The following is a 14,429-nucleotide window of genomic DNA, read 5'->3' on the forward strand; positions in this document are numbered from 1 at the left end:
CAAATTTCTAACAGCACTCTCCATGGCTGTGGCTAATTCTAATACCTTATCGAAGCCTAGATTAGCAAACGTCTTTGGATAGTATCATCTCCAATCCTGCATATCAGTCGGTCTCTCAACATATAACTAATGGACGTTCCGAATTTGCAATGTTCAGTTAATGCCTTTAAAATGGCAACATAGTCAGCTATTGTCTTTCCTGGAAGCCTGATCCTTGAATTAAACTTGAAATGCTACATAGTAACTGAAGGCTTCAGTTTCAGGTGGTTTTGTACAATTTTTATTAACTCGCCGAAAGTCTTCGAGTCGGGGATATTAGGTGACGTAAGGCTGCAGATCAGCTTGTATGTTTTACTCCCACATGTGGGCAACAGAATCAACCTTTTCTTTTCCTCCCCTGCGACGTTGTTTGTGGTAAAAAAGGACACTAGGCATTTGACACACTGAGACCATTTGAAATGGGGTTGAATGAATCAACGTGCCCAAACTGCGGCATCGTGAACGACTGTAAGGGGACTGCACTTCCGATAGGCTTTCCAGGTAATGACGATTCAGGCGATTGGCTTACTGCAGCTTTCTTGACTGCCAAGGATCGATTCGTGTTTGCCTTAGGCAGAGTTTCCCTCTCTCTGAGGTCTCTTATAATTTTCTGTCCGTAGTCATTTTTCTTGCATGCACCTCTTTAAATGTATTTCCGCTTTAAGAGCAGTCACCATTTTTTTTAAACTCCGTCTCTCCAGCTGTTGGCTTTTCTGTGCTGGGTTTCACGTGTTTTTTTTTTGAGTTTTGGCGGGATCACTGTGACCGTGATTCTGCAGGGGATTTTTCTTTCTTTTTTTTCAAATTTAAAGCGGCAGCACTGCTTCCTCCTCTGATTACTGTCTAATTTATAATATAAGTACAGATTCTCTTTCTAATGTTTTGCTCACCCACCATGTGGATTCTCACTCAGGGTGCTATTTTTTATTCCTCGTTGCCAGTTTTATGTCTTGAGTCTATGGCCTGAATTTTTCAGGCAGTGGGTGGGCTCAGCGGGAGCAGGTGGGGGCGGTCGCTGAGCCGATCACCGCCTGCCAATTAAGGCCCGTCCAGCATAATATGCGAGCCATGGCCATGCTGTGTGGGCGGGGGGAGGAGGGAGAGTCAGGGCAAGCACGCAAAAGCGCTTCAATCTGTCTGAGGCATGAGCTGCCTCAGGGAAATTGAATTGATGTTAAAATAGTTAAATAAATGATTTAAAAATTTATTTAAACATGTCCCCTCATGTGGCTGTATCACATGGGAGGGGACACGTTTTTATATTTCAGGAAGCTTTTTTATTATTTAATAAAAGCTTTAGGAAACCTCATGCCACTCGTGGATGAGGTGTCCTAAAAAATGCGAAGGTGGCTTGGCCTATTTGCCTGCCCGCCAACTTTAAGGTTGGAAGGTCAGCATTAACAATTCCATCAATCACTTTCTTAATGACCTTAATAGGCCGTTTACATACTGGTGGGCACACAATGGACTCTGGAGCACACCTGCTGAACGAAACATCACAGGACCACGCGATGGCATCGGGATGCACACCCAATGTCATCACGGGTCATTTTACGCATAGGCGTGTCAGGTCCTCCCCTGCGCGCCAACTGAAAAATCCTGCCCTATGAGTTCACTTGACAAGTAAATTCGAATTGCACGACTTCATATACACTTGTTAGTTGATGCTCGCTATCAATAACGGAGAGAGACTGACATAAGAACAAACTGTGACTGTTTATTGCAACAGAAGGCAGAGGACTAAATCCTTGCGGGCTCCTACAACCACCTCCAGCTCTAGACTTCCAGTTAACCAGTAGCCTACGTTGTACAGTGATTGGTCAGTACTGTCACATGGTTAGCTCACTTGCATTCTCTTAAAGGTACATGGTACTCCACTTTACTGCAGGATACCATTCCTTCTTGCTATGGATTTTGTACGTAGTACCCCTATGTGCTCCTGATAAAGTTCCTTGAACAATCCCTCTCCAAGCCTTGTCAGAATAATGGCTCTTAACACCCATAGGAGACAGCCTAATCTACACCCAGTTCATTTCCACATGTGAAATACCTCAGCAATTGCTCATCATCACACATGTCAAGCCAGCCATTCATGACATAAGAAATAGTGCTTGACCTGCTGAGTATTTCCAGTATTTTCTGTGAATAAAGTTTAAAATGCCTCAGCAATATTAGAATTCCTGGTAAATTCACACTTACATTTAAAACCATGTTCGATGAATAAATCAATGTTTACTTGCTCCCTGGTATGGGAATCAGCAGTGCTTTGCAGTCATTGCAGCAACAGCTTTGAGATGTGTTTCTCAGTCTCCTTGCTATGCATGGATCACATCAATTTATTCCTCTTACTGATGATTATTGGGTTCTACATGGATATTGAATAACAAGTTTCAAATCACTTGGGACTCCGCCTGCTGCCCATTAAGGAATCATTCTGATGATTATGTCGTTGAAATAAGTTAATCTCCCATGACACAAAAGCAAAATTAAAACAGAAAATGCTGGAAATACTCAGCAGGTCTGGCAGCATCTGTGGAGAGGCAAACAAAATTAGCCTTGCGGTTCGATGGCCTTTCATCAGTCCTGTGCTGACTAAAAGAACAATCTAACTTTATCATAGAAGGAGGTCATTTGGAGCATCATGTCTGTACTGGCTCTTTGAATTAGTTCCACTCCTCTGCTCTTTCCCCATGATCCTGTAAATTTCTCTATTTTAAATGCAATTCCCCTTTGAAATTAACTTTTGAATCTGCTTTCACCATCCTTCCAGGCATTCTGGATCAGAGCATGAAATAAATTCTCATTTCCCCTCTGAAGATTTTTTTTTCTCGAATTACCTTAAACATGGACCAAAATAAAAGTAAAATACCGCGGATGCTAGAAATCTGAAATAAAAACAAAATGTTGGAAAAACTCAGCAGGTCTGGCAGCATCTGTGGAGAGAGAAACAGAGTTAATGTCCAAGTCTAATATGGCTCTTCATCAGAACAGTCAAAGATAGTCAATTAAACCTGCAAAAATGTCAGCCATCGCTCAGCGATAGCACTCTGGCCTCCGAGTCAGTACATTGGAAATCCAAGTCCCACCTAAAAGATTTGGGTACACCATCCAGGTTAATACTTCAATGCAATACTGAGCGAATGCTGCAGGAGAGGCAATGGCATAGTGGTGTTATCACTGGACTAGTATTCAGAGACCTAGGTAGTTCTCTGGGGACCCAAGTTTGAATCCCACCATGACAGATGGTGAAATTTGAATCCAATAAAAATCTGAAATTAAAAGTCTGATGATGACCATGAAACCATTGCTGATTGTTGCCAAAACCCACCTGATTCACTAATGCCCTTTAGGGAAGGAAATTTGTCATCCTTACCTGGTCTGGCCTACATGTGGTATCCTTCTGAACAAGGGGTAATTGGGGATGGGTAATAAATGCTGACCCTGCTAGTGAATGATGGCCACATTCTATGAATGAATACATAGGAGATAACATGTTAAACTGAGGTGGATGTTAAAGTTCTCACAGTACTGTATTTCTATCTTCTTATCTCCACAGTTCAACACAATCTTGCTGTATTCCTCCACCACTGCCCCACACACACATTTCAAATGGAGGTGCGCTGTTTGCAATTTCTTGAGATCAGCTTACTTGTATATCTTTGGGTGTAGAATTGGATGGGTAGAGGAAATAAATTTATGATGAAAATATTTAAAGCAAGTGCCACAATGCAGGAGAAACATTCCAGTGGGCTTTGAAGAACCTTCAAAGGCAACTCAACCCACCGACAGTCTTTATTTATTCATATACAGCATAATTAAAAGAAAAATAGAGAGATTTAATGACAGATGGTTAATCCAACAATGCCAAGTCCCTCAGGGTCCCTTTATGGACCCGGTAGTGTCCAGGGATCCCCCTTTACAGCCTTTTGAATTAGGAATACCATATCTCAGACTTTTAGTGAGATTTCTTATGGCTCAGCTTTGGAATCTTAATCACCATTATCCAATGCAATTCAGGAGCTGCCTGGTGTGAGGTTCTTGTGGTGATGTGTCCTATACAAGTTCTACAGCAAGCATCCCAGAGTCTGGCATCACACCAAAAAAGTAGTAAAGTGACACACACTGGGAAGTTCCACAGGGAGCTCCATCCCATCGACAGCATTGGCTATGCTGCAAGATTGGCAGAAGGCCTGGGGTCCAGATGACCACATCAAGGAAATTCTTTCTGATCTTTCTTCAAACTTAAGGATGGCCAAAAATGAAATCCCTGGGAATTTCTCATTGCTGCATCTACATGATCTCAAAAATGGGGAAAAGAAACCTATCCCCCTGATTTTATTTTGAGAACTAATTTTCCACAGGATTGGAAAATCTATTGGCAAACAAGAATAAAAAGTGGTATTGCTAGTTTAAAAGCATTCTGCAAGTAGTCCTATTCACAGGCTGTGTCTCTCTTCCTTTCATCAATTCTTGTTCAGGATTTTGATGATTAATGCTGTGCCACAAAACTCAGGATGTGCTGAAAAGTGTGAAATGCTTTTAAAAAAATAACACTGGGAATTGTACTTTTATGAACAGCAATGTATATGTTGCGGTACTAATTCCTCTGTGGAGAACGCTATCAAATTGTGATATAGTCAGCATGACACATTATTATATATCAGTTGATATTAAAAAATGATTTCCTATTATTTCCCCAAATTGCTAGGGTCTGCAATATTTCAGGGTAGTCAGAGGAATGCAATTCCCCCTACCCCATACTTAATCTGTGATACATCTAATGAGTAACTGCAGAAAAATGCAATCTCTTCTGACAAAATGCTGGTGAAAGAAAATGACCAAGTGGTCATAATATTCCACACTTGAGACCATGTAACAATGGTCAAAAGTCAGTCCAACCTAAAATGGATTCTTCATATGTCCATTCAAGTCTTTTCCTCCCCCACCCCCAAACAGTCAAGCCAAAACTCCGTTTTCCTCTGCTTACTTCTTGGGGAAAAAAGGCAGAAGGTGTAAGCTGGAGATCCAGGAGCTGATCCTTTCTTATCTCATATCTTATTTCTCTTATCCTTTGACTTTGCACTCATTCCTGGGGTAATCTCCCAAGTGGGAACCAGGCAGACAAAATATAACTGATATGGGAGTGTCGTTCAGATGTTTCCTTCACCTTTATCTTCAGCCTCAGCCAGGCAAAGGCCAAAATGCTGACAAGCAGAAGTTATACAGGGTCCTCAGACAGCAGGGTTGCAAATCTAACTTTTGCACTAACATAGACAGAGACTACAATCCTTTGCAAGCATAGAATGGTATAACACAGAATGAGGCCATTAGGCCCATCATGAATTTTACAGCTCTTTGGGAGAGTTATAGAATTAATCCCAGTCCCATGCTCTTAAAGCATTTTAACTTTCAGGCAGTACATTCAAGATTACAAAACCTCACTATGTAATAAAATGTTTCCTCATGTTGCCTTTGACTCTCTACTCTGTCATTTTAAATCTTTGTCTGTTGGTTACCAATCCTTCAGGAAACAGCTTCTCCTTATTTAGTCTATCCAAATCTTTCATCTACATATCTTTAGTCATCCAGGAAGCTCTGTATTTGGAGCTTCCTTTCCTCCTCATGGAAGTTTGTCTACTCTGCACCCAAGCCATCCACTCCTTACAGACTTCCCAATTACTGATTTGTTTATCCAGATGTGATTATAATCTGCTTGAGTCAGGTTCCTTTACAACTCACTGGAGATGGCCCCCCCACCCCAGATAAGTATATTTACTCTTGATTATTCCTTGCGCTTTTCTCTAACTATTTTAAACCTGTTTCTTATGATCACTGTTCCCTAAACAATCTCTGGCTGAAACATACTCCACTTGCCCCACTTTCTTCAGAACAAGACCCAACACCGCTTTCTTCCTTGTTCAGTTGGGAAATTACTTATCAAGAAAGTTCTCTTGGACACAGTTTAAGAATTCCTCCCCCTTTTTGCCCTTTACACCGTTGTTGTTCTTTATTAGGATAATCAAAGTCCTCCCATTATCACTAATTTATGGTCCTTTATCTTTCCATTGCTTGTCTGCAAATTTGTCTTTCTGTCTCCTTCCCACAATTTTGTGGCCTTTATTATCTACCCAGTAGCATAAATTGCTCTATTATTCCTTAATTCTAACCAAATGTTTTTGACCCCTCAACTACATCTTGCCCTACTATGGATGAGTCTGAAATACTTAGTAAACCTATAAGAGTTAAATGAACAAACATACTCTTAGCCACCCTGAGATTACAAACAGTTCTTGCCATAGAAGAACATACATCACATCCAGTTGAGCTCAACCTTCACTCCTTTTTCTCATCCTATTCTAATTTCTTCCAATTTAATTAGAATCTCACACCATTCATGTTATTTTTAGCTACACCAGTCCATAGGTATATAAATTTCACAACCACACACACACACACACACACACACACAGACACACACATATATTTCTCAGTGTTAACTGGCTCCCGGGTGTTCCTTTGTTCAAAGGCACTCTAATGCTTGATTGAGGGACCTGATGTTTGGAGCAATGAGACCCTCTGTGAGCTAATGCCCTGCCCTTGCAGCCGATCCCTCCTCCCCCGTGACCCCCGCCCTGTGACCCCTCGCATCTTGTCATCATTCACCCGTGGCCTGGGATCCAGCAACGATATTAAGCCTTGGTTTGGTATAGTACCGACAGCCGCCATTGCCTCCCTGATGGCGCTGCTGTTCAATAGAGCTACTGGCCTCTGATTGGCAGCAGCTCTCAGCGAGTGTGACTTCCACTCTTGGGCAATAGATGATGCTCCGCACCTGGGAGAATCCAATGATGGTGGTAAAACCCAATGCTGTCTGTGCCTGTAAGGCTGTGCCTGTCATGAACTGGGTGCACTGTCTAGTCCTGGTAAATAGATCATCAGTGACCAGTGAGATGTAATAGTATGCAGCCATTTATGAGATTCCACCAAGCTTTGTAGCTGATCCTTGGAAGGAGTCAGAAGTGAAGAAGTTCAAAGCCACAGTGACTTTGATGGCTGCTGGCAGAGCATGAGGTCTTCGACCATGAGGGCACAGATGTCTGTGACCAACTCCTGGAGGTTCACATTCTCCTGCGGCACTGGGTCTTGGTCACCCCCAGGTAGTTCTGGCTTCAGCAGTAGATCTATGCTGAGGGTATGGCTTCCGTGTCCATCCTGCCCTTCATCTCCCTTCTTTGCCCTCTTGATGCCGGTTTTCTGCCCTTCCTGCAGAGGATGTTGCTCTTCATCGTCACTGGATGAAAAATCTGAGAGTTGTGCCCCCGTTGCCAGCTGAAGCCTTCCTAGTGACCAAGAGGCTGCCCACTTGTCCTTGGTAGCCTTGCTCCCAGCTCTGACCCCCTCATTATCCCGGGAGGGATCACTGCACTGCCCATTACACTGCCCAAAAACTTACTGCCATCTCTCCGTGCCACCTGTGTAGTAGCAAGGGCACCTCCTTCTGGCTGAGCCCCCTTTTGCATGATTCACTTTTTTATGAGGCCTAGGTAATTTTCTGAGGTTGCCAACTGGCTCCCTACTGGGTACCCATCCCTTCACCTGGTTCAGCCCAGACAGAGCTTGCAACGCTCTATCTCATCACTCCCTATTAACGGACCTTAATGAGCTCCTCAAGCACCTTAATTGGCCATAATCAGGGATCAGACAGAATTGTGATCCTTCCCTCTCCCCACTCTGACATACATGACCAGCACCAGGAATGGCATCAGGAAACCTGCACACAGCTTGTGCAGGTATTTTCAAACCAATATTTTATTTCTAACTCAAAAGTAAAGCAATGACTGCAGTAATTTAGTTGAGATCAGCAGAAATTTCTCTTCCTGGAATTTCAGGATATGAAAATTAAGTTTTGACTGGCCTCACCATGTGTACTAACACAAAATAAACAAGCACACCACTTGGCTTTACGCCAATTTGGTGTCAGTGGAGGACTGCAGCACCTAATTATAATTTTACACTTGCCCCACAGGATTAGTGCTCAAAGGCAGTGGTCACTACCTCAGAAAAAGTGCCATTGGGACCCAGTTACCAATTTGGTGGACAGGTGGCAATCAAAGAAGCATTACTGGATCTTACTGAAGCTCCACAAATCAATAAGCAGAATAGTTAGAAGGGGAAGAGGTTCCTGTGAAAGTTGCATGGCTTCTTTAAAAATATAATGCATAAAGTAAATGTTAACACTCATGTTGCTATTTTCAGTTGATATTTGACTGCAGGCTCTATTTCCTGCTTTGACAATGCATATGGATTCCTTCAATATAGCTTGAATAGAGGTAAAACACATTGTTTATTAAAGACACCGATGGAATTGCTAATTGTTACATTAACAGGTGCAGTTTGCCATGAGGGATATAATTATTCATGTAACATAGTTTGCTTACCAACTGGTACAGTGCTATTATTTCCCCAGAAAAGCTTCAAAATTTTGGCATGGATTCCAAATCTGTCCCATTACCCCAGAATACTGTACTGCTTAACTTTGCTTTGCACTATCTGTTCTCAATGGTGTGGCTGCATGACCAGAGCACTGAACCCCCACTTCAAACAGAGAACTGTATATTACCAAGGTCAAGTCTGTTAATGGAGCTTTTTAGAGAATTGTACCGCACCCTTAATGACATGCTGCAGGGACTGTCACCATTTCCTTCCTTGTAAGATTGACAATGGCAGCATATATTTATGCCTCTCTGAGCTGCCAAGCCTAAACCTGTGAGATGTATTTGGCCCACAATTTTATACAGGAGGTTGCAATGTATTGATCTAACTGATAAGCTTTAAGATTGAGAAATACTTAAGTCTACTTTATATGAAGGAAGGACTTGGGTTAGGTTCTGAAGAACTAAAGGCTGCAAAAGCAACTTACAGTAAAATGTCTGTACATGAGATACTCTGAGAGGCTGGCTGAAATATGGTTACATTTAGATTCATGTTATCACTCAAAAGTGAAGGCTCAATGGGGGTAATTTTAATTTTGAAGAGCAGGTGAACTTAGGACATATGCGAGGTAAAAACATCAAACTTGTTCTGAATTTGCATTCAACATGCCTATTGGCTGTTTTAATAGCTGTGAGTTTGGGTGTGGATGACCACCCAGAAGGAAAAAACATTAAAAACTGGGAAATAAGAATGCTGGTCTGAACTGCTCCTTGGGCCTGAATTTTTCCCGCATCAGGCGGGCTTGGCGGGAGCGGGCAGGGGCAGTCGAGAACCCGACCACTCCCACGATTGAGTCCACACCGCCATTTTAGATGGGTGGGCCAATTAAAGCCCACCCAGCATAATGCATGTCTCCAGTATCAGCGTGAAGGGGTGGGCAGGGGCGGGAGCTCAATGTCCACTGGGGCCAAAGGCGGCCCGGCGGCCTATTCAAAAATGGCACAGGCAGCCATGCGAAGGCTGTCATTGACTTGGATTACCGTAGTGAAGCAGGATGTTGTCGCAGAACAGGGCAGGCGGGAGGGCAGGTTGGCAGGGCAGTCAGCCACGGGTTTTTCTGATGAGTGTCTCGCTGCCCTCCTGGAGGAGGTGGCAGCGTGCCAGGATATCCTTGTCCCAAGGGACAGGAGGAGGAGGCTCCACCCCCCCTCACCAAACATGCCTGGGAGGAGGTGGCATCCAGGGTCAACTCCCGTGATGTGGAGAGGTGCACATGGGTGTGGTGCCGCAAGCACATCCATGACCTCCTGCAATCGGGAAGGGTGAGCACCATGTTGGCATGGGCCACTTAGCACAGCAGTTAGGAACTGTACCCCCCAGACTTCAGAGGTCTTAGTGAGTGGCAAATGTCAATGAGGCAGCAGCTGGACAAGGGGTTGAGCCCTGACTGCTTGGAATGTGTGTCTTGAAGCTTCAGGCTCACAAATTGGCTGAGCCCTGCGAGGTGTTCCACAGGTGGGGTTGGCCAGGCTGAAATACAGGTACAGGGTGGACTAATCAATGGTCCTCTCTCCTTTCAGGAGAAGACAGCCCACAATAACGCTGAGAGGCTGCGGACTGGCGGAGGAGCGCTTCACCTTCTAATCCTGTCCCAATATGAGAGGAAGCACTGGAGCTGGAGAGGCGCCAATCACCTAGGTCAACCGGCTGCAGTGAGGTTGGGGTGCCACAGGGAGGTAAGAGTGCAGTGCACTGAGGTCAGAATGTCTGTCATAGCGACCATTCCACTGTTGTCTCTATATTGATGTGAGTCTTGAACATGGAAACCCCATTGATAATGGAAAGATGTGGGCACCATGGTCCGGGTGCCAGGCATGCACATTACCAATATAATGACTTCAACTAACGACATGTCCTTGTTCTTCCTTTCAGGCTCACCAGAAAACTGTCGGGGTCAGGAGCCTGAAAGGTCGCTGCTCACCTCAGAGAACCCAGAGGATATAAACACACCAGCGTCACACCTTCTCAACCAGACAGGCACCAGCGCAGATACCAACACCTAGGTGGGCTTTAGATCATCGGCTAGTATCTCCGTGCACAGCGCTGAGGGCACTTCACACTCGCTTTGAGGTGTAGGTGGAGGCAGAGAGTGCCCAGGATGCCAGCAGTTGGAGGACATGCTCTGTCGGTGGCTGATGATGTGCCTCTGATGTCGTTCCTGAGGCAACAGAGGCTGGACGTCCAGCAAGGTGTGCAGGAGGATCTGGCGGAGATACATGAGGGAATGCTTGCCATGGTCTCTGAGCAATGCAATGACCCTCATGGCCGAGTGCACTGCCTCCTCCATGGAGAGAATGGCGACTCTCATGGAGAGGCTTCACCAGGAGCTCAATCTGGGCTTCCTGGGGATGTATTCGGACCTGCCAGTTCTCACACAGGCAATTACCTCAGGTTGTCATAGTGAGTGTGGGAGATGGATTGGGCACCCAGTCTCCCAGCGAGGTGCCCATGCATCAATGGTGAGCAGGGAGGTCCAAAGTGATATGACATTGGCGCACGAGCTGCTTGTTGACTCTGCGGGCTCTTCTCAGGGCGCTCCGGATGAGGGCAGCAGCTCCTCTGTCCCTCTGCCAGTGACCATGGCATCCGATGAGGCTGCGGCGACTGGGGAGATACCAGCTGTGGAACTGGCCGCTCCCTCCCAGGCAGGGCCAGCACAGGGTCTATGAACCAGAAGATGGCCACCAATGTCATAAAGGCCAACAGGACAGCAGAGCAAGCAGCTGTCTCCAATGCTGGTGCCAGCGAGGGGGGAGCACCTAGACATAGTGCCTGTAAGTGCGAACGTGAAGCACCTTAGGCACAACACGGGCTTATCATTGGTGATATTTTTTGCCCCAATTTTAAGTTCTTTATAAGTTGGTGTGATGGAGAACAGCTTTACATTTAATTTGATTTCTGTATGTCAGGCATCACGCCAGTAAATGTATTTGTTTTCAACAAGCCTCTGGGTGCTTCATTAGTTCTGCAGGTGCAGGGTAACCATGGTTTAATGAGTGACTTGTTTGTCATTGAACCTTATTGAAATGGCACATAGCGCATGTTGTTCACTAAGCGAATGTTCCTGTCAGGTATCGAGTATGGAGCCTGCAGCCCTGGCATGTGGTGATGGTTCATCTTTGGTAGGCTAGCTGAAGGAGCATTGGATCAAAGCCTCCCGGGTCTCCCTGCCTCCCTGGAGTTTGCCCAGGTCAGCGTCTATCCCCTCAGCGTTATCCTGAGCGTGCTCATCCTCAGACTCACTACTGGACTCATCGTCTGCAGCCAGAGCAGCTGTGTTAACATCTTTTGCCTCCGCTGAATCCCCCTTTCCAGCGCCAGATTGTGGAGAGTGCAGCATGCAACCACTATCAGTGACACACGATCTGGGGGGTACTGGAGTGTGCTCCCTGAATGGCCCAGGCATCGGAAGCGCATCTTGAGAAGACAGATGCTTCTCTCTACCACCTTTGTGGAGGTGTGGCTCCTATTGTACCGCTGCTCGGTCTATTCTTGGATGGCGGAGAGGCATCATGAGCCATCTTTTGAGGGGATAGCCCTTGTCACCTAGCAGCCATCCATCCAGCCGGGCTGGAGCACTGAAGAGCCTTGGCATCTGGGAGTGTCTGAGAATGTAAGTGTCGTGTAAGCCGCCTGGGTACCTTGCACAGACTTGCAGAATCCACATCCTGTGATCACACACTATCTGCACGTTCATGGAGTGGAATCCCTTCCTGTTGATGAAGGCACCCGGCTCACCCGCTGGTGCCTCGATGGCCACATGTGTACAATCGATTGCACCCTGGATGCGGGGGAACCCAACAATCGCTGCAAAGCCTCTGGCTCGCTCTGCCTGGCTGGCCTCTGAAGGGTTCTCAAAATTCCCACATTTTTCCTATCATCAACAAGGATATGACTTTTGGACTTTTAAACTGCTGAGTTAAGTGTAAAACACTGTAGACAAGAGGCTGGGCCCATGAAGGCCTAGGGCTGCACATGCCCGAGCTTATTGAGTGCAGTGCGGATTGTTTTGCCTGAACAGACAAGAGGAGACAGAATACACATTCTTCCCTTTAGTACAATCAACCCAGAGAAAGACTTCACCTCACACGAAACTGAAGCCCATCAAAATCTTGCATAAATAATCGCTACTAACTACTAAGGCAGGAAGGCAGCAATCAATGCAATTATGTGAACCCATCAATACTCCACACATACAATGGCTTTCAGTTTAAAACTAGTTACTAGGCAAGAAGACAATGATAAACATCATGCGAGCCCATTAAAAACAATGAGACAGCAATCACCGGGGAAGCCCACCAAAGTCAAACAAAGAACTAACCTTGATTTGGATTCCGATAAGAAATTCGAAAGACAGTATAACTGGGCAGTCAGTTACAAAAGAGAGACAGGGAGAAACCAACTAGCAGAAGGGTTGCTGTCTTGAAAACTGACACAAGGCAGTGAGCAGTTGGGAGCAGTTGAAACAGAGCTTAAGCAAGAAGCTCTGGAGGTTTTGCAGGCCCACAGGCAACATCACGGCGAGGGGCACGGTGTGGCAGGATCAACTGAAGACAACAAGGCCGCAACCGCAGCCTTCCACGAAGATCGATCACCCACAATCGCGTCCTCCACTCAACTGAAGAACCTTGGCAGATTCCACAGACCAGGACCGCGTGGGGACGGAAGGCCCCAGAGGACACAAAGAATGTACCCCAAAACTGCAACCGGCTTACCTGGCTGGATTTCAAACTGTCAAGGAACCCTGGTTGGTGAGCATGATCCCTGACCTCTCCTAGTTCAATTTAGTTAGGTTTTGGGGGTGGGACAAGGGTAAGAGGATTGGTAGCGTGATTTTCCCTCGTTATGCCTTGTGTTCCCCATTCTTAACTAAGTATACTTTGTAAGTCTGTGTAATCTCAGTAATCCTAATGTTATAAGTTCATTTGTGACTTCAATAAACACAGTTTTTTTCTTGCACCAAAACCAGTTGTCTGCTGCACTTTGTCACAACCTCCAATAAGTCCAATGTCTAGAACCCAGGGAGTGGGAGTGATTCAAACCGCTCAGAAGTCAGAGGTGAAACTGACACACACACCACAACCCCCTACACCTCGTCCATGTGGTAGTAAATGAAAGTCAATACACCCCTGAACAGAGCGTCTGCCACCAGCTTGACACAACTGTGGACAGCTGATTGGGAAACTCCACAAAAATCACCCACTGATCCCTGGAAAGAGCCGAAGGCATTGAGGTTGGGGGCCACTGTGGCCTTCAGAGCCACTGCCATGGGGTGCCCACCCACACAGTCGGATCTCAGGGCTGAGCATCTGACAGATGGAGGTTACGGTCTCCCTTGAGAGACGGAGCCTCCTTTAACATTGCATCTCAGACATATTGAGGTAACTGCATCGCTGCCTGTAAACCCTGGCAGCAGGATAGTGGCGTCTTCTGCGACCCCTTCCGCCTTGGACTTCCTGCTGGCCCTGCACCCCTTGTGCCTGCGCCTCTCCTCCCACAGGTTGCTCCCCTGGAGGCTGAATAGTGACTTTTGGCCTCCTCCCCCTTCTGCCTCTCTCTTCCTCCACAGAGGAGGTGCCTCCAGTGGAGACCACAATCCCCATTCCCAGGGTCACCTGGAAGGCCCCAAGTGGTATGACTTCTTCAGAGTCCTGAGGTGAAGCCTGTTATTTCTGTCAAAGCAGCTCTGAAGCAAAATGAAGTTGCCCTGTTCACACAAACAAGCAGCAGTAAGGTATAATCTAAAGTATTAACAACTCACATTCACGGGCCCACTCACCCCTCTTACCCTGCCTGTGGATGAGGTTTTTGAAAATGTAGCCTTCCCGCCTGCCCATTGTGCCTGTGTGACACCTTGAAAATCGCATAGGCTGTGCAAAACCAATTTCAATCGATGC

This window comes from Carcharodon carcharias, chromosome 4, assembly GCF_017639515.1.
Source record: "Carcharodon carcharias isolate sCarCar2 chromosome 4, sCarCar2.pri, whole genome shotgun sequence".
NCBI classification, from domain to species: Eukaryota; Metazoa; Chordata; class Chondrichthyes; order Lamniformes; family Lamnidae; genus Carcharodon; species Carcharodon carcharias.